Source organism: Leopardus geoffroyi, chromosome E3 (assembly GCF_018350155.1).
Source record: "Leopardus geoffroyi isolate Oge1 chromosome E3, O.geoffroyi_Oge1_pat1.0, whole genome shotgun sequence".
In the NCBI taxonomy this organism is placed as follows: domain Eukaryota; kingdom Metazoa; phylum Chordata; class Mammalia; order Carnivora; family Felidae; genus Leopardus; species Leopardus geoffroyi.
The window spans coordinates 23,489,502-23,510,691 of record NC_059340.1 but is presented as its reverse complement, the minus strand read 5'-3'; the positions used below and the strand labels follow the sequence as shown (position 1 = coordinate 23,510,691).

The following is a 21,190-nucleotide window of genomic DNA, read 5'->3' as shown; positions in this document are numbered from 1 at the left end:
TGGGACATTGTGTTGGGCCAGAAAGCCTGGGAGCTTATCAAAGACTACTTAGGGTCACGGTCAAGTAGACAGGCTCCGGAGCCAGTCCGACAGGGCTCCCACTTGACTGAATTGGGTAATTTGTAAGCATCAAAGGGAATGAATGAATGAATGATCCTAGAATGGATCCTGCAACAGATAAAGGACATTAGTGGGAAAACTAAAGTCTAAATCAAACTTTGGTGTTCAGATAATAGTGACGTATTGGGGCACCTGGCTGGCTCAGTTGGTAGAACATTGGCGTCTTGATCTCAAGGTTGTGAGTTCCAGCCCCATGCTGGGCGTAGAGAGTACTTAAAAATAAAACCTTAAAAAAAAAAAAAAAAAAAAAAAAAAATATATATATATATATATATATTAGAAATGCATCAATATTGATTTCTCAGTTTTTTTAAAGGAACCCCAAAAGCACGTAGGAACTCTCTGTATTATCTTTGCAACTTTTCCACAAATATAAAATTATTCCAGAATTCTAAGGTCTTTTTTTTTTTTAATTCATATATTTTTGAGAGAGAGACCGAGCAGGAAAGGGAGACAGAGGATCCAAAGCAGGCTCTGGACTGACAGCAGAAAGCTGGATGTGGGGCTGAACTCTGAGATCAGGACCTGAGCTGTAGTGGGACGCTTAACCTGACTGAGCCACCCAGGGGCCCCCCGAAGGTTATTTTTAAAAAATAATGAATGCAATGGAATGAAACAACTTAACTGTATTTTTAAAGATCACTGAGTTCATGATCATGGTGCCTGGGTGGCCCAGTTGGTTGAGTGTCCGACACTTGATCTGAGATCTTGATCTCAGGATCCTAAGTTCAAGCCCTGCGTTGGGCTCCCTGCTGGGCGTGAGGCCTACTTAAAAAAAAAAAAAAAAAAAAAAAAGTTCACTGAGTTCATAATGATACTCAGAGAGAGAGAAAACAGGAAAAATCTGTCAACACTGGAGGCATCTACTGAATCAAATCCTTACTCTCAAACATAGTAACTAAAAGGAAAGAATTTATTCTGCCCTAGTCAATGGGAGGAAGAAGCTCTTCTTTTAAAAAAAAAAAATTTTTTTTTTTTACATTTTATTTATTTTTGATAGAGAGAGACAGAGCACAAGTGGGGGAGGGGCAGAGAAAGACGGAGACACAGAATCCGAAACAGGCTCCAGGCTCCAAGCTGTCAGCACAGAGCCCGATGCGGGACTCAAACTCACAAACCGCAAGATCATGACCTGAGCCAAAGTCGGATGCTTAACCAACTGAGCCACCCAGGTGCCCCTAGAAGCTCTTCTTTACAGAACAATGCCCCCTCGTAAATGGTGAAGGAATAATGGCATTACAATTTTGCAACCCCATATGAAAGAACTGACTCAGGCAATGATCATTATCGGATGCTGACACCCTGAGGTGAAAGGTTCGAGGAAGACTGAATAGTCACATGATGCCAAATCATTGGCCCACAGAGGTCTTACTGGTTATAAGTGAAGAAATAACTTGACAATGCACGGATCAGGTTTTCACCATCTGAACCCACTCATCAATCTTAGCTTCACTCATGTGACAGCCAGTCACTCTGAACCTTCTGGTGTGATGCAACAGGACACTGACAGCCCCATCTAGGAAGAATTCTTGCCAAAAATGTCTTGCTAAAATCTGATCAAGTCTTTAGATCTAGTTTCTAGTGTACCGGAAATACAGGAGCTAGAGGGTCAAGTTAAATACATCACGAGAAAGCAGTCAGACCAAGCCAAGAAGGAAGGGCATTCTACCAGTAAGACAATAGACTTCATTTCTTCAATGAGTCAATGACCTGGAAAAAAGGGAGGAGAGGGAGGAGAAGCAATTCTAGGCTTAAAGAGACGTAAAAGATATGACTGAACACAGTTTGTGGACCTTGATTGGGTCCTGGTTTGAATAAAGTGTAAAAGACATTTGGGGTAAGTGTAGATATGGCAGAATTTGATGATCTGAGGTTCATTTTGTTAGGTGTTACAATGGTTAACATGGCTAAGCAAAGAAGTGTCTGATTTTTGTTAAAGGGTGCGTATTGAAAGATTTAGGGATGAAATGACACGTGGATTATACATACTTTAAAATACTTTGGCCAAACCCAATATGGCAAAACGTTCACAGTTGTTTTATCTAAGTAATATATATATGGATACTCATTATATGATTCTCTCTACTTTTCTGCATGCTTGAAATTATCCATAATAGGGGCACTTGGCTGGCTCAGTCGGTAGAGCATGACACTTGATCTCAGGGTTGTGAGTTCAAGTCCCACGTTAGGCATGGAGCCTACTTTAAAAAAAAAAGAAAAGAAATTATTCACAGTAAAGAACAAAAGACAAGAGCAGGCTCAACAAGCATTCATTTATCTCACAAATATTTATTGAGCGCCTACTATGTACCGGGCACTGATTTAGGCACTGGGGCTATAGTGATTGAAAAAAATTTAAAGTCCTTTCCTGCCCTCCTGGAATTGCATCCAGGTGAAGAAAGACAATCAAGCAGGTACAGTATAATGTAGGTCAAGTGGTGACAAGTGCTATGCAGAAAAACAAGGGCAAGAAAAAAAGGACAAGAAGAACATCTATGTTGGGTACATACTGCTATTTTATGGGGGATAATCTAGGAAGACTTTCCTGAGGGATTGACATTTGAGCAGAGCTCTAAAAAATGTGAGAAAAACAAACACTGGGATACCTGGTAGAGGAGCAAAGGTTTAAAACAGAGGGAATGGTAAGTGCAAAGGTCCTGAGGTAGGAGCATGCTTCAAGTTATTCAGGAAGCAACAAGGAGGCCAATGAGGGTCATGTGGAATGACAAGAGGGAGAATGGTAGGAGATGAGCTCAGAGAAGTGGTGAAGGGGAAGAAGGGTCACAGATAATGGGGAAACTTCCAGGCCATTCCAGCTTTTACTCTGAGATGAGAAACATTAAAGGAGGGACATTATTTGACTTAGTTTTATTATTATTGTTGTTGTTGTTGGATTTCTAAACATACAAAAGGAGAGAGATATGAACACTCATATACCCATCACACAGTCTCATCACTGATTTATGCTGAATCTTATTTCATCCATACCTTCCTCACCACCCAAACAGATTATTTTGAGGTAAATTTCCCAGACATCTTATCATTTCACCTGTAAATATATTTATATACATCTTTAAAATATAAGGCTCCTTTAAGAAAACTCACAACAGACTGTCATCACACCTAAAAAATTAACAATAACTCCTGAATATTGTAAACTATTTAGTGTTCAGTTGTCCCAACTGTCTTATCAATAATTTTCAGAGTTGATACGAATCAGCATCCAAATAAGAATAATGAATCACAATTGTTAAAATAGCTCTTAAATATATTTCAGTCCCTAGGATTCTCCTTTTTTTTCTTTCAGTTTTATTGAGATACAACTGACGGCACTGTGTAAGTTTAAGGTGTACAGCATAATGGCTTGATTTACATAAATTGTGAAATAATTACTACAGTAAATTTGGTTAACATCCATTAGTTCATGTAGATACAAAAAAGGAAGGAAGGAAGGAAGGAAGGAGGAGAGGAAGGAAGATTTTTTTTCTTATGACAAGAGTTTTTTTAATTTACTCTTTAGCAAGTTTCAGATATACCTATGGCAGTGGTAACTATAATCATCACGTTGTCCATTAACACCCCCAGCATGTGTTTATCGTACAACTGGAAGTTTGTACCTCTTGACCACCTTCTCCTATTTCCCCTACCCTCCACCCCCTGCCTCTGGCAACCACAAATTGGATCTCTTTATCTAGGAGTTTGTTTTTTTGTTTGTTTTTAGGTTCCACATATAAGTGAAATCACAGAGATTTTGTCTTTCTCTGTCCGACTTATTTACTTAGCCGGACACTCTCAAGGTTGCTGCAAATGGCAGGATTTCCTTCTTTTTATGGTTGAATAGTATTCCCTTGCATATATACACCATAACTTGTTTATCCATTCATCTGTCAATAGACACTTAGGTTGTTTCCATGTCCTGGTTATTGTAAATAATGCTGCAATGCACATGGAGGTGTAGATATCCCTTCGATATAGTGGTTTTGTTTCCTTTGGATTTATACCCTGTCGTGAAATTTTTGGATCATCTGGTAGTTCTATTTTTAAGTTTTTGAGGGTCCGGGATTCTCCTTCATATCTATTTTTCTTTTTTATTTTTCAATTGAAAAACCTGGCTCATTTGTCCCATAGAGTTTCCTACCATCTGAATTTTGCTGCTTACACCCCCATGGTATTATTTAACATGTTCCTCTGGATTTCGTATAAATTGGTAGTTATATCTAGAGACCTGATCAGATTCAAGTTTACTTTTGGGAGGGAGGGGCAAGACTACTTCATAGATAATGTTGAGTACTTTCGTTAGAAGATGCATAACGTTGACGGGCGCCTGGGTGGCTCAGTCAGTTAAGCACCTGACTTCGGCTCAGGTTATGATCTTGCAGTTTATGAGTTTGAGCCCCACATTGGGCTCTGTACTATCAGTGCAAAGCCCACTTCAGATCCTCTGCCTCCCTCTCTCTCTCTCTCTCTGCCCTCCCTCACTTGTCTCTCTCTCTCTCTCTCAAAAATAAATTAAAAAACATTTTAAAAAAGATGCATAATGTTTGATTGCCTCTCATGTCATCATCTAAACAGCCACAAATGATTTTTGCTTAGATCTGTTAATTCTTTAGAAGCTTCAAAGTGTTGGCATTTTGTTTTATTTTCTTCTTTCTTTCATGTATATAAGATATGCACAGTTCCCCACACCACCTATTTGGCTACCCTGCATAAGACAAGCATAATATACGCTTGGCTCTTTCCCTTTATAAATTTTCAAAATAATGAATTAATACCCTAGCCTGTTCCTTCTCCATTGCCACATAACAAATTACCCATGTAGTGGCTTAAAACAATTCCCATTTATTATCTTACAGTCTGTGTGTGTGAAGAATCCCAGTCTGGTTAGCTGGGTCCTCTCCTGCAGTCTCTCACCAGCCTGTCATCAAGGTATTGGTTGGGGCTGTGGTCTCATGGAAAGGCTTGGCTGGGGAGAGGTTTGCTTTTGAGCTCACTCACACAGTTGGGGAGGGGAGTACACAGGGCGTTACCACTAAGAGGCAACCTTTGGGGACCACCCTACCGTCGTCCTGCCACACCCAGCATTTTTCTGTTTGCTTACTAAGACCTGGATTATTTAAATCTTTTTTTTTTTTTTTAAGTAGGCTCCACGCCCAATGTGGGGCTTGAACTCACAACCCTGAGATCAAGAGTTACACAACAGAGTTCTACCAACTGAGCCAGCTGGGTACCCACTATGACCTGGATTATTAAAGCATAAAAGGATTATTCTGGCTGCTACGTGGAAACTATAGAGCAGGGGAGCATGCTGTAAGCATTCCCAGTCTCATTATTTGCTACCTCACTATTAAATAATGACTTAAACTTGGGGCGCCTGGGTAGCTCAGTCGGTTAAGCGTCCAACTTCAGCTCAGGTAATGATCACGCAGTCCGTGAGTTCGAGCCCCGCGTCGGGCTCTGGGCTGATCGCTCAGAGCCTGGAGCCTGCTTCCGATTCTGTGTCTCCCTCTCTCTGTCCCTCCCCCCGTTCATGCTCTGTCTCTCTCTGTCTCAAAAATAAATAAAAAACGTTAAAAAATTTTAAAAAAATAAAATAAAATAAATAATGACTTAAACTTAACAATGAGACAATAAGAGACCTCGTTAGCATATTGGCTGGGAGTGGAATCCTGAGCAAAACCACGTACAGGAGCAGGGCCTCTGCCCTGCTCCGGAACGCCAGCCTAAGAGTTGTGTTGGTGCTGTGTCTTCTTCGCGCTCCAGCTGTAGCTCCAGTAAAGCCTTGCCTGTGCCTTTGGCTTGGGGGTACAGCCTCACTACATATCATTGTGGAGGCCCCCAAACCTGAGTCCAGTAACAGGACTACGTAAGGGTAAACAGTTCCTGTTGTTATTTTATTGTTGTTGAAACGATTATTGTAACATATGTGGCTAAACTAATTTCCTAAAGTTTATTTAATTTGAGAGAGAGAGGGAGGGAGGGAGGGAGGGAGAGAATCCCAAGCAGGCTCCGCACTGCCAGTGCAGAGCCCGACTCCTGGCTCCTGACCTGAGCGGAAATCAAGAGTCCACTGCTGAACCCACAGAGTGACCCAGGCACCCCTATTAAACTCTAGTTTTGAAGGCCACATAATTGCTAATTTCTTTAAGGCTGCCCCGCCTGTCGCTGGCTGTGGCCCCACACTAGCTAGCAAGGTTTTGTCTCTCAGTAGACTGAGCCAAACGAAAACCTCCTGTTTTCTTTCCCAGCTGAACCAGTGATTTCAGGCCACTTCAGTAGCAATTAAATAGCTTCAAAAGTGAATCTGACTCATTAAAACACTCAGTTGTCTGAGAGGACTTGGTCCTAAAGCAAACCGGGCTCCTCCTATTCTTTTTTTTTTTTTAAGTGTAAACACTGTTTATTAGGGTTTTTCAAGTTTTTATTTTGTTTGTTTTTTAGGGTTTTTCAAGTTTTTAATTACATGAGTAATATACGAAATACTTTTTTTTTTTAAAGTAATACAGTAAGAGACTCTTAAAAACTGAGAACAAACTGAGGGCTGATGGGGGGTGGGAGGGAGGGGAGGGTGGATGATGGGGACTGAAGAGGGCATCTTTTGGGATGAACACTGGGTGTTGTATGGAAACCAATTTGACAATAAATTTCATATATTAAAAAGAAAAAGTGATACAGCTAAAGGTAAAATTACCCTTGACTATCCTACCTCTGCTAATGCCCTTTCTTTCTTTTTTTTTTTAAACTGTCTAGCCCTATATTTTTTAAATTTTTTTTTAATGTTTATTTATTTTTGAGACAGAGAGAGACAGAGCATGAACAAGGGAGGGTCAGAGAGAGAGGGAGACACAGAATCTGAAGCAGGCTCCAGGCTCTGAGCTGTCAGCACAGAGCCCGACACGGGGCTTGAACTCACGGACTGTGAGATCATGACCTGAGCCGAAGTCGGCCGCTTAACCGACTGAGCCACCCAGGTGCCCCAATGCCCTTTCATTCTAGAGGTAACCACAATTAATAATCTGGTGTGTACCCTTGTACAACTTTGTCCCTGCACTTACATAAACATGTATGTACTCATTAAAATGAATTCTATTGTTTTATATGGTTTCTATAAATTGTCCTATTGTAGGCATTGTTCTGCAACTTGCTTCAAAATCTTCAAAAGTGAGTATCACTGGGGATAAAAGGCACAGCAAAGAAAATATAATCAATGACACTGGAATAGCACTGTATGATGACAAACCGGAGTTACACTGTGGTGAGCACAGCATAAGTACAGGGTGGTCAAATTGCTACATTGTACACCTGGAACTAAGGTAACATTGTGTGTCAACTGTACTTCGATACAAAAACAATAATCATTAAAAAATAAAATAGAAAAAAAAAAATAAAAGGGCACATAACTGAAAACAAAACAAAAAAAAGTGACCATGACTCATTAAATACCCAATTGTTTGGGAAGATTTGGTGCTAAATTTTCCCACGTCCCACCTCCAATCCCCCAGCAAATTATGTCAGCTACCCCTGAAAAATAAACCCAGAACCTCACTACTTCTCACTACCTCCATGTCACCCACCCTGTTCCTGCTTCATCTCTAGCCTCCCTGTGGTCCATTCTCAAGAATTCTACAGAGAGAGTCTTTTCAACTTCTAGCCAGACATACCCAAAATAACTGAAGGCAGGAACTGAAGCAGATATCTGTATACCCAAGCTCGTTATAGCACTATTCACAATAGCCCCCCAAACGTCTGTCAACAGGTAAATGGAAAATATATACATGCAATAGAATATCATTCAGTCTTAAAAAGGAAGAAAGTTCTGCAGCACCTGGGTGGCTCAGTCGGTTCAGCGTCCGACTGCGGCTCAGGTCATGATCTCGCGGTCCGTGAGTTCGAGCCCTGCGTCGGGCTGTGTGCTGACAGCTCGGAGCCTGGAGCCTGTTTCAGATTCTGTGTCTCCCTCTCTCTGACCCTCCCTCGTTCATGCTCTGTCTCTCTCTGTCCCAAAAATAAATAAATTTTAAAAAATGCTTAAAATGGCATATTTTATGTTATGTATACCTTATCACAATAAAAAAAAAATGTTAAAAATTTTTCAGTCACGTTGCATCATCCCAAGCCCTCCAAAGGCCCTCCATCTCAGTGACTCAACATTACAGTCCCTACACTGGCCCTCCTACATGTTTTATCCCCTCCTCCCCAGCTTCCTAAAGCCCCCTCTTCTCCTAGTTCACTTCTGCTCCAGACACACTGGCCTCCTTACTGTTCCTCAAACACACCAGGCAAGCTCTCTGCCTCAGGGGCTTTGCACTTGCTGTTCCTTCTGCCTGGTACGTTCTTCCAGGTATCTGCAGGGTTAGCTTCCTCACCTCCTTTACACTGACAATCCTCCCTAAAATCCAACCTCTGTCCAATCTCCTCTGGCCTGAATGTTTTTTCTCCACAGCAGTTATTACCATCTAGAAAATACATTCTCTGATTTGCTTATTGTCTGCCTTCCCTCCCTAGAATGTAAGAGTGTTCGAGTGTTTTCAAGTCTCCAAGCCACAACCTGACCTTTCTCAGGATTCCCGGATGCAACTGAAAACCTCAATAGCAAAGTTGTGAATCTATTCCCAGATCTTCTTCCTTTAGGTCAAGGCCTCTTGGGAGCTGATTAAATTTTTTCTCTGGGCCAGTACACAGAGAAAAATGGAAAGGTATGTGCTATGAGTGACCAGGTGAGCCCTGAGCGCCAGCCTGGCTGTGCCCCGTGGGATCTGGGCTCTGTGGTTAGATTTCTGGGAAGAAAGTGAAAACTGCCAGGCTTGGCAGTGGCCAGAAGCTTTTGAGGCCGGTTGGAGGGGAGAGGCCCAGCCGGGAAGCCGCGCTCAAATGCCCACAGGACGGAGACAAGTGGGCAGGCCGGCTGCACCAACACTGGGCACCATGGGAGTGGGGGTCATGGGGAACCGGGGCCCATTCAGCTGCCCTGCAGCTCCAGCTGTCCCGGGCCAAGCAGGAATGGAAGGCCTGTGTCACCAGACCTCCTGACTGCTCATTTTCCAGAGAATCAGGAAGTTGATTTTTATGTGCTATTCCCTGACTTTTAAACGTTAGCTCAAAATTGTTTTAATGCCATGTGGTGTGACGAAATATGTTTGAAAACCGGATCTCCCCCATTCCCCACACACCCCTCTATAGGACTACCAGTTTACAACTCCACGGTTTAGCAAAATGTATGAAAACACGGACTTTGGTTTCAGAGAGACCTGTTTTTTTTCTGCAGTTTGGACAAATTCCTCAACATCTGCAAGTCTGTTTCTTTATCCATAAAATGAGAACAAAAATAGAACCTACCTCATAGGCTGGTTTTGGAGGAAGAAGGAGACTTAGCACACGTGTGCCTGGCAAATAGCGCCACAGTTCAATAATCGGGGTAGTGTTAACAATTGGGGTGGGGTGGGGACATGGGCCCGGGGAATTCTGGGGAGAGAAAGGAGAGTAACAAAAAGGGCAGCTTGGTGTCAGCTGTTTGTTGTGGTCAGAGGCAGAGGAGCACCGAAGCGTGCTATGGCCTATGGGAATGAGACTGGAGATCCAGGGACCCACCTTTGATCGATAGACTCGGATAAAGATTCTGCCAACCAAACCAGAGCTCCAGCGCCCAGGGCCTCCAGGCCTGCAGGTGGCACTGCATCTCTAAGAAGCTCTATCTCAGGGCGTCATACAGGTCCCAAGCCGTGGCTGCCCATTCTGTACTTAAACACAGCCCTGATCTGTTTGAGCCTAACTGCAGGACTTCACATCTGTGTTTGTCTTAGTTTATCTTCTTAGATTAGGGCCAGACATTCCAGACCGTCAAGATCCTGTAAAAAGATATGTTACCTGTCCCTCCAAACTTCTTTTGTAGTTTGAATAACATTTTCACCAGAATCAGTTAGTAGTCTTGTGGTTGCAAGCAACAGAAACCCCAATGCAAGATGGCTTGAGAAGGAAAAAAGGGGGAGGGGGATTTATAGCTTCAGGCACCTGCAATGTCCAAGGGTAGCCTGAGGTGATGCTTGACACGGGTCACATGATGAAACTATGACCTAGTTTCTCTCTGTCATCTTTCCAGATGGGCTCCATTCTTATATAGCCTCTTCACAGCTGCAGCCCCACATCTGAACAACTTGAAGCCTGTGGTACTCCAAAGGAAAAAGTCTTTGTATAGAGTTTCATTGACTATGGTTAACCTGACTTGGGTCACATTCCCTCCCTCGAACAGTCAACATCCCAAGAGAAATGTAATGTGCTGATCACTAAGCTGGGACTATACCAATCCTAAATGGAGTGGTAATAAATGAAATGGACTAGGGATGAGGAAGTGAGCTAAATCAGACACACTTACCTGAAGTAGAATAAATGAATGGATGCTCAGTGCCTCACTCCTCCTGAGAAGAAAAAAAAAAAAAAAATTACCTTATTTTTTAATGCAAAGTATTGTTTCAATAGTGGTTATAAAGCACAGCATCTAACACTCCATTGATCACCAGGGAAGGCTTGGCTGATCTTGGATCCCTTTTACTATCTTATCATCTCCTTGAAGTGCATTAACCTGATTAAAGGAAAGAGGAAAACCATTCTTCCACACTAGTATATGTAAATATTCAATATCATTTTTTTCAGTGGGGGGGGGGGGTTGGTATTTAGAGGCCTCCCAAACCAGTCATGAATCCATCCAGACATGAAATCACCCAACTGTGCCATAATTCAGCCCACAGTTCTTCCACTAGAAAAAGTTTGGTTTTGGTTTTAAATTTGGCCAAATGATGCATAGTTCTAAACACCTGGCAAAAGTCCTCGTGGACATTCTCTGATATCCCTCAGACCAGGTCTCAGTCGAAAAAGAAGCAAGTTCAGTCTTCAGAAACCCAAGCCAACTCTGAGAGAACAAAACTCTTTGTTCACAGTTGCTTGAAACGCATACCTTAACATTTGTTAGCCTAACAGCAACCTGTCCATAGTTCCTAGACACCCCCCAATGCCAGCCGCCCCCACACTGGAAATCATGACCCAAAGACATGTAGGGGCACCTGGGTGGCTCAGTTGGTTAAGCATCTGGTTTTGCCTCAGGTCATAATCTTGCTGTTCATGAGTTCGAGTCCCCTATCGGGCTCCCTGCTGTCAGCGCAGAGTCTGCTTTGGATCCTCTGCCTCCCTCTCTCTTTGCCCCACCCCCACTAACACACATTCTCTCTCTATCTCTCAAAAATAAATAAACATTAGAAAGAAAGAAAGGGAAGAAGGGAAAAAAGGAAGGGAGGGAGGAATGAAGGAGAAAGGAAGGAAGGAAGGAAAGAAGGAAGGAAGGAAGGAAGGAAGGAAGGAAGGAAGGAAGGAAGGAAGGAAGAAAGGCGGCTGCGTGGCTCAGTGGGTTGAATGTCCAACATCGGCTCAGGTGGTGATCTCATGATTCACGAGTTCCAGCCCTGCTTTGTGCTCTGTGCTGACAGCTCAGAGCCTGGAGCCTGCTTTGGATTCTGTGTCTCCCTCTCTCTCTGCCCATCCCCTACTTGTGCTCTGTCTCTCAAAAAAAACAAACATTTTAAAAAATTAAAAAAAAAAAAAAAAAAAAGAACCACATGCCATCTGTACAAAGCTGCTCACGGCAATACAGTCCTGGAGGAGACACACCCCAATAATATCCAACACCAGAGCCTGGCCAGGAAAATACAGCGTGTGAACCAAAAGGAAAATCCTCTGAAATAATACGTATCAGGTTGAACCATATGAAATTGCCATTTTGCAGGTTAATGATAGTCAAATATTAATTTGGTATGGTTACAGCTGAATAAAGTAGGGCAGTCATTTTCAAAGTGTGGTTCACAGACTTATAGAGTCGGGGTGGGGCTCCCAAAACCCTGTCAAGAGGAACAGGGGGTCAAAATTATTTTCATAATAGGGGCACCTGGGTGGCTCAGTCAGTGAACTGTCCAACTTCAGCTCGGGTCATGATCTTGCAGTTCATGGGTTCAAGGCCGGAGGCGGGCTCTGTGCTGACAGCTCGGAGCCTGGAGCCTGCTTTGGATTTGGTGCCTCCCTCCCTCTCTGCCCCTCCCCACTCATGCTCTGTCTCTCTCTCAAAAATAAACATTTAAAAAATGTTTAAGAAATTATTTTCATAATAATACTAAGGTGTTATTTGCCTTTTTCTCCATGTTGACATTTGCACGGACATAGGCAATTGTTGACAAAAGCAATGTGGGTAACATTATATGAAACTGTATTTCCTTCATTTATTTCAACAAAAAAACATTAACACAATAGTCGGAGTACAGAGGCAGATGTCAGAATCACGCTGTCCTTTATTTAGCCAGATATTAAAAAGATTTGCAAAACTGCTAACCAATGCCATTCTTCCCACTAATATTCTTTGTTTTGGAAAATATTTTTTATAAAGGCATTTTATTTATGTTAACATGTAGTGGGTTTATTATTTTTATATTTTAATGAATCAAAAATATTTTTTAAATATCTGTTTTAATTTTTAATGTGGTTAAGTATCAATGGATGTAACCTTCATGAGCAAAAACTCTCTGGGGTCTTCAATAATATTTAAAAGTGCAGGGGCGCCTGGGTGGCTCAGTCGGTTAAGCGTCCGACTTTGGCTCAGGTCATGATCTCGCGCTCTGGGAGTTCGAGCTCCGCGTCGGGCTCTGTGCTGACTGCTCAGAGCCTGGAGCCTGTTTCAGATTCTGTGTCTCCCTCTCTCTCTGACCTTCCCCGTTCATGCTCTGTCTCTCTCTGTCTCAAAAATAAATAAATGTTAAAAAAAATTTTTTTTAATTAAAAAAAAATAATATTTAAAAGTGCAAAGGACTCCTGAGACCGAAAACTTTGAGAATTCCTATATTAGGATAATTTACAGAAAAATATGCATGAAACGAAGTGGAAACAATCAGCACAATAAGAAAATAAGAAAATATGTAAAAAATGTGTAGGGGTGCCTGGCTGGCTCAGATGGTGGAGTATGTGACTCTTGATCTCAGGGTTGTGAGTTCAAGCCCCAAGTTGAATATAGAGATTAGAACTAAAATCTTAAAAAAAAAAATGTGGAGACAGCACCAGGTTCAGAGACCACAATGTTTTTTTAAAGCGATCACTTTTTTTTAATACAGAAAAGTACAAAAAATAATGAATTAATCACCCAGGGTCTCACCACCCATAACTAAATGTTAACATTTTGTACTGTTTGCTTTCAGTATTTTTTAAAAATTAATTAATTAATTAATTAGACTTTCCAGCTAAAGTTAGAATTCCTTTGGTCCCCATCCTGTTGCTGAACTCCGAATATCGTGAATTCTGGTGGTTTCCTTCCAGTATATAGTTATAAATTCCTTATGATATTTTAAAAATTTACTTGGAATAATTCATACTGTACAAATTAGTTTGCTGCGGTTAAGTGGCCAGGCCACGGATTAAGACTATCTGGGTTCAAGTTCCTACTCTGATGCTTCTGTGACCTTGAGCAATTACCTCTGTGCCAGTTTCTTCATCTGTAAAATAGGGATAACATTGGTACCTATTCCATGAGATTGTTGTGAGTTTTAATATAAGTGCCTGGAAGAGTATCTGTCACAGAATACACTATAGAAGTATTTGCTTTTGCTCTCTTATTCCAACTTTCTTGCTTTTTAAAAAAATTTTTTTAAATTCTTTTATTTATTTTTGAGAGAGAGAGACAGAGTGTGAGCAGGGGAGGAGCAGAGAGAGAGGGAGATACAGAATCCGAAGCAAGCTCCAGGCTCTGGGCTGTCAGCACAGAGCCCGAAGCAGGCCGGAACTCACAAACTGTGAGTTCATGACCTGAGACGAAGTCAGACGCTTAATTGACTGAGCCACCCAGGTGCCCCCAATTTTTTTGTTTTTCACTCACGATTTTGAAAAAAATTTTTAAATGTTTTTATTCATTTTTGAGACAGAGAGACACAGAGCACGAGCAGGGGAGGGGCAGAGAAAGAGGGAGACACAGAATCTGAAGCAGGCTCCAGGCTCTGAGCTGTCAGCACAGAGCCCAACACGGGGCTCAAACTCACAGACTGTGAGATCATGACCTGAGCTGAAGTCGTACGCTCAATTGACTGAGCCACCCAGGTGCCCCTCAGTCACGATTTTGAAGTCTATAGACATTCATATACATAAAATATGCTCTTGTTAAGTGTTGTAGAGTATTCCATTGAATAAACATGCCATATTTGTATTACTTCTTTACTACAAAAGCGATAATAATAAACTAAAATTTCTACTTTAGAAGTTCACAGATTTATCTTGTCAAAAATCTTGGGGCACCTGGGTGGCTCAGTCAGTTAAGGGTCTAACTCTTGATTTCAGTTTGGGTCATGATCTCAACATTGTGAGATAGAGCCCCACAATTGGCTCCACACTGGGTGTGGAGCCTGCTTAAGATTCTCCCTCTCCCTCTCCCTCTCCCTCTCCCTCTCCCTCTCCCTCTCCCTCTGCCCTCTTCCATGGCATGCACGTGCGTGTGTGCACACACGCTCACTCTTGCTCTCTTAAAAAAAAAAAAACACAAAAAAACTTGGTTGACTAATTTTCTCCAGCAGGGCTCATCCTCTCCAGTAGACACAACAAAGGCCTTCCAAAGATGCCTATGTCCTCATTCCCAGAACCTGCAAATCTGTTAAATTACATGGCACAGGGGAATTAAGATTGCAGATAGAATTAAGTTTGGCTATCAGCTGGCCTAGAAATAGAGAGATTATCCAGGATCATCTGGGGAGGCCCAGTGCAATCATGAGGGTCTCGATGAGTGGAAGAAGGATGCCGAAGGGAGAGAACTGGACAGATGGTACGGGAGAAAAACTTGGCCCCCTACTGCTGGCTCTTAAGGTAAAGGAAGGGGCCACAAGCCAAGGAAAGCAGGCAGTATTTACAAGCTAGAAAAGGCAAGGAAATAGGTTCTCCCCTAGAGCCTCTAGAAGAAATACAGTCCTCCCTCTTCTTGATTTTAGGGGTGTTGGATCTCTGACCTCCAGAACTGTAAGACAATCATTTTGTGTGTATTAAGCAAATTCATTTGTAGTCATTTGTTACAGGACAAGAGAAAAGGAATCCGGTCTCTCAATGGTGGATGGAGAAGGCTGACTTTTGGCGTTCACTATGCATGTGCAATGAGAAACAACGTGTTAAGCATATTGGCAAGAAAGTGGCTAAAGTGATCATCTTTGGAAACATGACCTGATGAAGAGAAGAGAGGGAAAGAAGTGAAGACTGCAGGAAAGGGGAGAGCCTGGCAGTGAGCAAAAGCTGAAGTGCACCGGGCGGGTTGGGGGGGGGGGGGGGGTCACTGGGAGGAAGCCCAGAGGCCCAAACCAGTAGGTAGGGTGTTTGAATTTCTAACGCAGAGGTGGGCCTTCAGGGAAAGACTGAGATCTAGGAGTGATCTTGGAGGGGGCGGCTGACGCAGAGAGAAGGTCACTGGGAAATTAGAGGTGAGCTAATTCCATCTCATAGGTCAGCTGAGGTTCATGGACATTGGGGGTGGGGGGCATTAGCTTCAAGAAGGAGCCTGTTCCTTGCAAAATTGCCTAAAATCCCCACCTTGCCCAGAGGGTAATCTGCCAGGGGTGGGGCGTGGTGTGGAAGTGACAGGGGTGCACGCATGTGTTGTGTTTGGCACACCGCGAGGTAGGACAGAGTGGTTAGGGAGTTACGTGGCCTATGATGTGCAAGGGGGACTGGCGGGGACAGTGACTTGTCTGAGAAACACGCGAGTAAGGGGGTCTATGTGCACCTATTGGGTCGTGTGTGGGTGTGGTGGGGGTCCGGACGTGCGGGGTGTGGGGGGGGAGAGTATGCGGGGTGCGTGCGAGTGGGCGGCAGGGGTGCGGGGTGCTCGGGGTACGTGGGAGTGGCACGTGGGCACGAGTGGGTGTGCGGGGCCGAAGCTGGTCGGCCGGGAGGAGAGCGGCCGGGGCCGGGAGCGTGCGCGCGTCGGCCCGCGGTCTGCGCCGCCAAGCCCCGCCCGCGAGCGCTACCGGGCTTCCGCCCCCTCGGCCTGCTCCCTCCCCATCCCCGTCGCCTCGCGCGCTCCCAGCCCCAGCGCCTCAGACGCCCGGCCGCCGCCTCTGTCGCCGCCCGGAGCCGCTGCGAGGAGCAGGTATGACAGCGACCCCGGGAGAACGTAGGGGCCGCCCTGCCGCGGCGCCTTCCCCAGCGCGCTCCGTGGGTCCCGCCTCAGTTTCCCTCGCGGGGGCGTCTGGGCGCTAGCGGCGGCGCCGCTGGGACCCAGCGTCGGGGCGCAGGGGGAGGTCTGCGGGGTGACAAAAGCTCCCAGAGTGGGAAGAGGGGGAACCCAGCGAGCCCCAAGAGCGTCGGGGCGGCGGAGAGGGCCGTGGCGTCCTGGGCGCGGAGGGGCGGGGTGAGCTGTCGCCCCAGAGGGTGACACCCGCGAAACCCGAGAGCGCCGGCTCCGCACTGGGCGTCGCGAAGCGGAACAGCCCGACTACAGCCACGCAGCATCCTGGGGCGGTGGGGCTCCGTGGTGTTACCATTTCACAGACGGGGAAACTGAGGGCAGAGGGTGGTGAAGCTTGCCTGCGTCCCGGTGACAGTCACAGGGCCCAGAAGTCTGACCCCAGAGCGTGCGTCCTGGCCTCCCCTGTCAGCCGCCCCTGGGGGGCTCGGGGGGACCCTGTGTTGTCTGCGTGGCCTCCTGCTGGGGAGGAGGCCTGTTCCCAGCTCCTAGCTGCCTCTCCCCAGAGGGGGTCTGTCCTGGGAGCTTGTCTTGGCTTCGTGAAGGCTTGGCTTCGGTGTGCCCGGGGAAGCAGGGACCAGGGAACTGAGGGTGTGTGGCAGCACGGAGCAGGCCCTTCCCACCGCAGCGTGGACGGAGAAACTGAGGCACGGACAAGTTTAGGCAGGAAGCAGAGTTTCTTCCCAAGAGAGGTACAACAGGTCCCTCACCCCATGCCCACCAGGGACCTGGATCAGGACAGCCAAGGCTCGTTCCTCCCTAGCAGCAGAGCCCTCCCACAGTCCATGGGGGACGTGTGGAAATGCCCCCCTGAGGTCTCGGCATCTCTGTGGCCCCCACCCGGCATCTGCCAGTGACCCGACCTACCTGAACTGAACTGTGTGATGCCAGAAGGAACACAGGGATCCTTCATCCATTCCTCTTAGTCTATAACCTTCCAATCCCTGCCCTCCCTGCTCCCTGAAAGAAACCACTTGCACAACATGGGGTGTTCCTTCTAGATCTACACTTAAAACGCATAGTGACGTTGTGGGCAGATGTTTAACAGAAATGGTATAATCCGTCCATATTCTGCAACTTGGCCCCCCTCTCCACCATCCCCAGCCCGCCAGTTATCATTTCTTTGAGAGTTATCCATGTTGCGCATATAAATCTCACCTGGTCATAAAAATTCCCGGGGCTGTTTTCTACTTCAGCTTTTTCCATAAATCGACATCTCTGGGTTAAGAAAGATTTTCGTTCTTTGTCGTACACTAACGTCACAGGCTCTGAATTTGTGGTACAACGTGCTCGCTTCTCCGTTTTTCACGTGCTTGTATTTACACATGCGCACAAAGCGTCCACACATGTACATGCGCACAAGACGTCTGCACATGCGCACAACACGTCTGCACATGCACATGCGCACAGAACGTGTACAATTTGCATACATGCTACGTGTGCAGGTCGCCGTATATACACGTGCACAGGTTCACACGTGTGTGCACCACACACACATGCACAGGTGCACATATGCACACTTCTGTCCTGCCTTTAGGTGAACACGAACACGACACCCTCTCTCGCTGCGATCTCTGCTGGGCCCAAAAGCCTGGGATTGAGCCAGGCCACAAGCTCTGCCTGTCCAGGCACCAGTGGGCAGAGTTCCCAAGAGGGTCGGCATCCAGGGATTCTCTCCAGATGCCCCCAGTGCCGCCCCCACCTTCCAGTAGGAGACAGGTAGTTAGGAAAGATGGCTAGCAGATGGGAGTATCCAAGGTCCTATTTGTGTCACACAAACTTTCCTTCCGGGTCCGGTCTGTGGGATGAGAGTGCGCTTGTGTTGGAATGTGTGCCAAGACCATCCATAGTTTGGTGGAATGCCTGTGAACAGCCATCTGGGGAGAAGCTGGAATGGGGTGGTGTTTGTATTACCATTCTAGGTCCACTGCTTCCTGGCTGGGACAAGTCCCTTCCCCTGTGTGAGCCATAGCTTTCTCATCTGTACCATGGGGGTGAGGATAATGGCAACCTCCCAAAACTATGGAGTGCATTCGTGGGGTGATGAAACAAAATACTCAGAGCCTTGTCAGCCCTAAGTAGGAAGTCTTGTCTGGGACAGGGAGAGACCCGGAGATGGCCCCTGGGTGGAGGTGACACCCAGAGTCACCATTGGGTCCATCATTTCTCCACACCCCAAATCCGGACTGGAGAATCCTGAGTGCTGAGTGGGCTGGAGGATGAGATTCCTGGCTACTGAGCGCCCAGCTCAGCTCAGAGGAGTCCAGAAGCCTCATGGCATCTGCAACAGGTGAACTGCACACCTGGTGAGCTAAGGTGCAGAAATGAAGTGAGCCAAGGTCCCCACCTTGGAGATACAAGACACAGAAGTTGCAAAGGAGGCCCATGGGCAGCTTTTGTGAGGCCCACCCTCCTTCTTGTATTTTAGATGACTCTCAAATGTTAAAAAGTGGGAGATGTCACATAAAAATCTGTATCTCTGGATCCTCTTGAGAAATCAGAGAAACAGACAACTCTGGGCCCAACATTTGGCTGCCCCCTTAGATGAGATGGGCACCTTCCAAGGTGCCACAGTCCCCACCTGGCCTCCTTCATAATGACCACATAACACAAAACTTAGTAACATAAACTCACAGCCAGCTTTTACATCCCATCTCTGCCACAAATTAATTGTGTGATAATAAGTAGCACTTGCCTCAAAAGGTTATTTTAGGTTTTGAATGAGTCAAGAACCTAAGCCTCTTAAAACAGTGTCTGGGGCATGGTGCATACTATCTAAGTGTTGATGATGCTGATGCTGATAATGGTGACATTAGCCACCTGGTCCCTGGGAGAGCATCATTTGTACTCCAAATTGTGGTTGATATAAACGCTGTGGAAACACAATTGAAGGAGGAAGAAAGGAAGGAAAGTAATGCTTTGAACTCCTTTTTCAAACCAGATGCTACCATCCTAGGTTTTTTTTCTTTCCAAAAACTGGGAGAGGACAACATTTCGGGGACAGATACAAAGAGGAGGGGATTCTAAGGTGGGTTTTGAAGGATAAATAGGAGTTTCTCTGGAGCAGTGGAGTGAGAAAAGCACTGCCATACAGAGGAGACAGAAAAGGACCTTGAGGGGCGCCTGGGTGGCTCAGTTGGTTAAGTGTCTGACTCTTAATTTCGGTTCAGGTTGTGATCTCACAGTCATGGAGTCAAACCCCATGTTGGGCTCCTCACTGGGCCTGTAGCCTGTTTGGGATTCTCTCCTTCCCTCTCCCTCTGCTCCTCTCCCACTTGTGTGCACGTGAGGGCATGCTCTATAAATAAATAAGTAAGTAATAAGAAAAGGACCTTGAGATCATGATGGGGCTTATGACAGGAAGGAGGATGAACATTTTTTGCATACCTACTATGTGCAGGTGCTCTTATAATTGCCTCACAGTGCCTTTGGGAATCACATCTGTGATCCCCATTTACTGATGAGTCAGAGGTTTAGGGAGGGTAAGCACTTGCCCACGAGCTTGCACAGTGGGTCAGTGGCAGAGCTGGGATCTGACCCCAGATCTGTTTGATTCTAAAGCCCTGTGCACCCTCTCTGAGCCTTGTTTCTCATCATAAAGCAGAGGTAATACTAGTAAAACCTACTGCGGTGTTGGTTGTGAAGATAAGATAAGAAAATGCACACACCTCAGCATGGGACCTGGCATGGAGCAGTTGCTGCTGTGATTTCCATTGGAACAAAGCCTGTGTGTCTCCAGCCCTCTCTGCACCTCACTCACACCAGATGGGGGAGCCCAGGGAACGAAGGGCCAGCAGGTCTCAAAGTGTGGCCCGTGGACCAGGAGCATTGGCATTGGACTCAGCTGGGAGCTGGTTGGAAGTGCAGATTCTCAGACCCACCCTAGACCTACTGAATCAGAGACTGGGGGTGGGGCCCAGAAACCTGTATTTTAATAAACCCTGCAGAGGTGGTTCCATGTGCTGAAAGATTTCAAGGTCACTGGCCTAAAGAAAAACTTCAAATGAGACCCCTCCAGCCACCTGCACCCACCTCCCACTAGACAGTGAGAATGTTCTCCTCAGCAAAGGCCAAAGATGGAGGGTATGTCCTAAGACAAAGGCAAGTTTCCCTCCATGCTGGACAGTTGCTGAGGGGCTTAGTGGAGTTCGCGGATTTTGGGGTTTGTTTTTGTTTTTGTTTTTTTTTTTTTGAGAGAAAGAGTGCACATAGATGGGGAGGGGCAGAGAGAGAGAGGATGAGAGAGAATCCCAGCAGACTCTGTGCTGTCAACATCGAGCCCAACTCGGGGCTAGATCTCATGAATTGTGAGATATGACCTGAGCCGAAATCAAGAGTCAGACGCTTAACCGACTGAGTCACCCAGGCGCCCCTCCTGGGCTTTTTATTCTTTAGAACTTGCTTTCCTTTCTAGTCTTGCAGCCTCTGCCCACCTTGAGGGTCTGGAGCGAGATTTGAATTTCAGAGATGCTGAAAGTAAGGGATGCCCCAGGCGGCTGAGGACCCACCCCCTCCCCATAAAAAGCCTGTTATTAGAGACCCTTCTGTGCCTGGGGGCTCTTGTGGGCTGTCCCTTTCCCCGGAGCTCCCACGAGAACATGTGTCCAGGCACAAGTCCTGAATGGTGGAGAATGATCCCAAGACTCTGCACAAAAAAGCATTAAGGAGGTTCCAGGTCATGTGACGAGGAAGGAAGTCCAGGCTGGGGACAGGAGCGTACTGCAGAGAACCTCCAGTTGAGAAGTAGGCACCCTCTACACATCCTCTTGGAAGCTCTGAGCAAGAGTTGGGGTGCCTGGGTGGCTCAGTTGGCTGGGCATCCAACTCTTGGTCTCA

At 45.7% G+C, this 21,190-nt stretch overlaps 1 protein-coding gene and 1 long non-coding RNA gene across 2 annotated transcripts in view; one reads left to right on the top strand and one right to left on the bottom strand.

Annotated features, from left to right (window-relative positions):
• The window catches only part of LOC123589484, a 98,999-nt gene extending 81,263 nt beyond the window's left edge, over window positions 1-17,736 (bottom strand). Inside the window, exons 1-2 of the long non-coding RNA XR_006708363.1 lie at window positions 17,513-17,736; window positions 10,487-10,529 (exon numbers count right to left, since the gene is read on the bottom strand). This is a non-coding gene — a long non-coding RNA (uncharacterized LOC123589484). The remainder of the gene's footprint in view (window positions 1-10,486; window positions 10,530-17,512) is intronic.
• Window positions 16,159-21,190, top strand: part of SCNN1B (sodium channel epithelial 1 subunit beta) — a 61,276-nt gene continuing 56,244 nt past the window's right edge. Inside the window, exon 1 of the mRNA XM_045461616.1 lies at window positions 16,159-16,258. The gene's annotated coding sequence lies outside the window, so the exon portion shown is untranslated. The remainder of the gene's footprint in view (window positions 16,259-21,190) is intronic.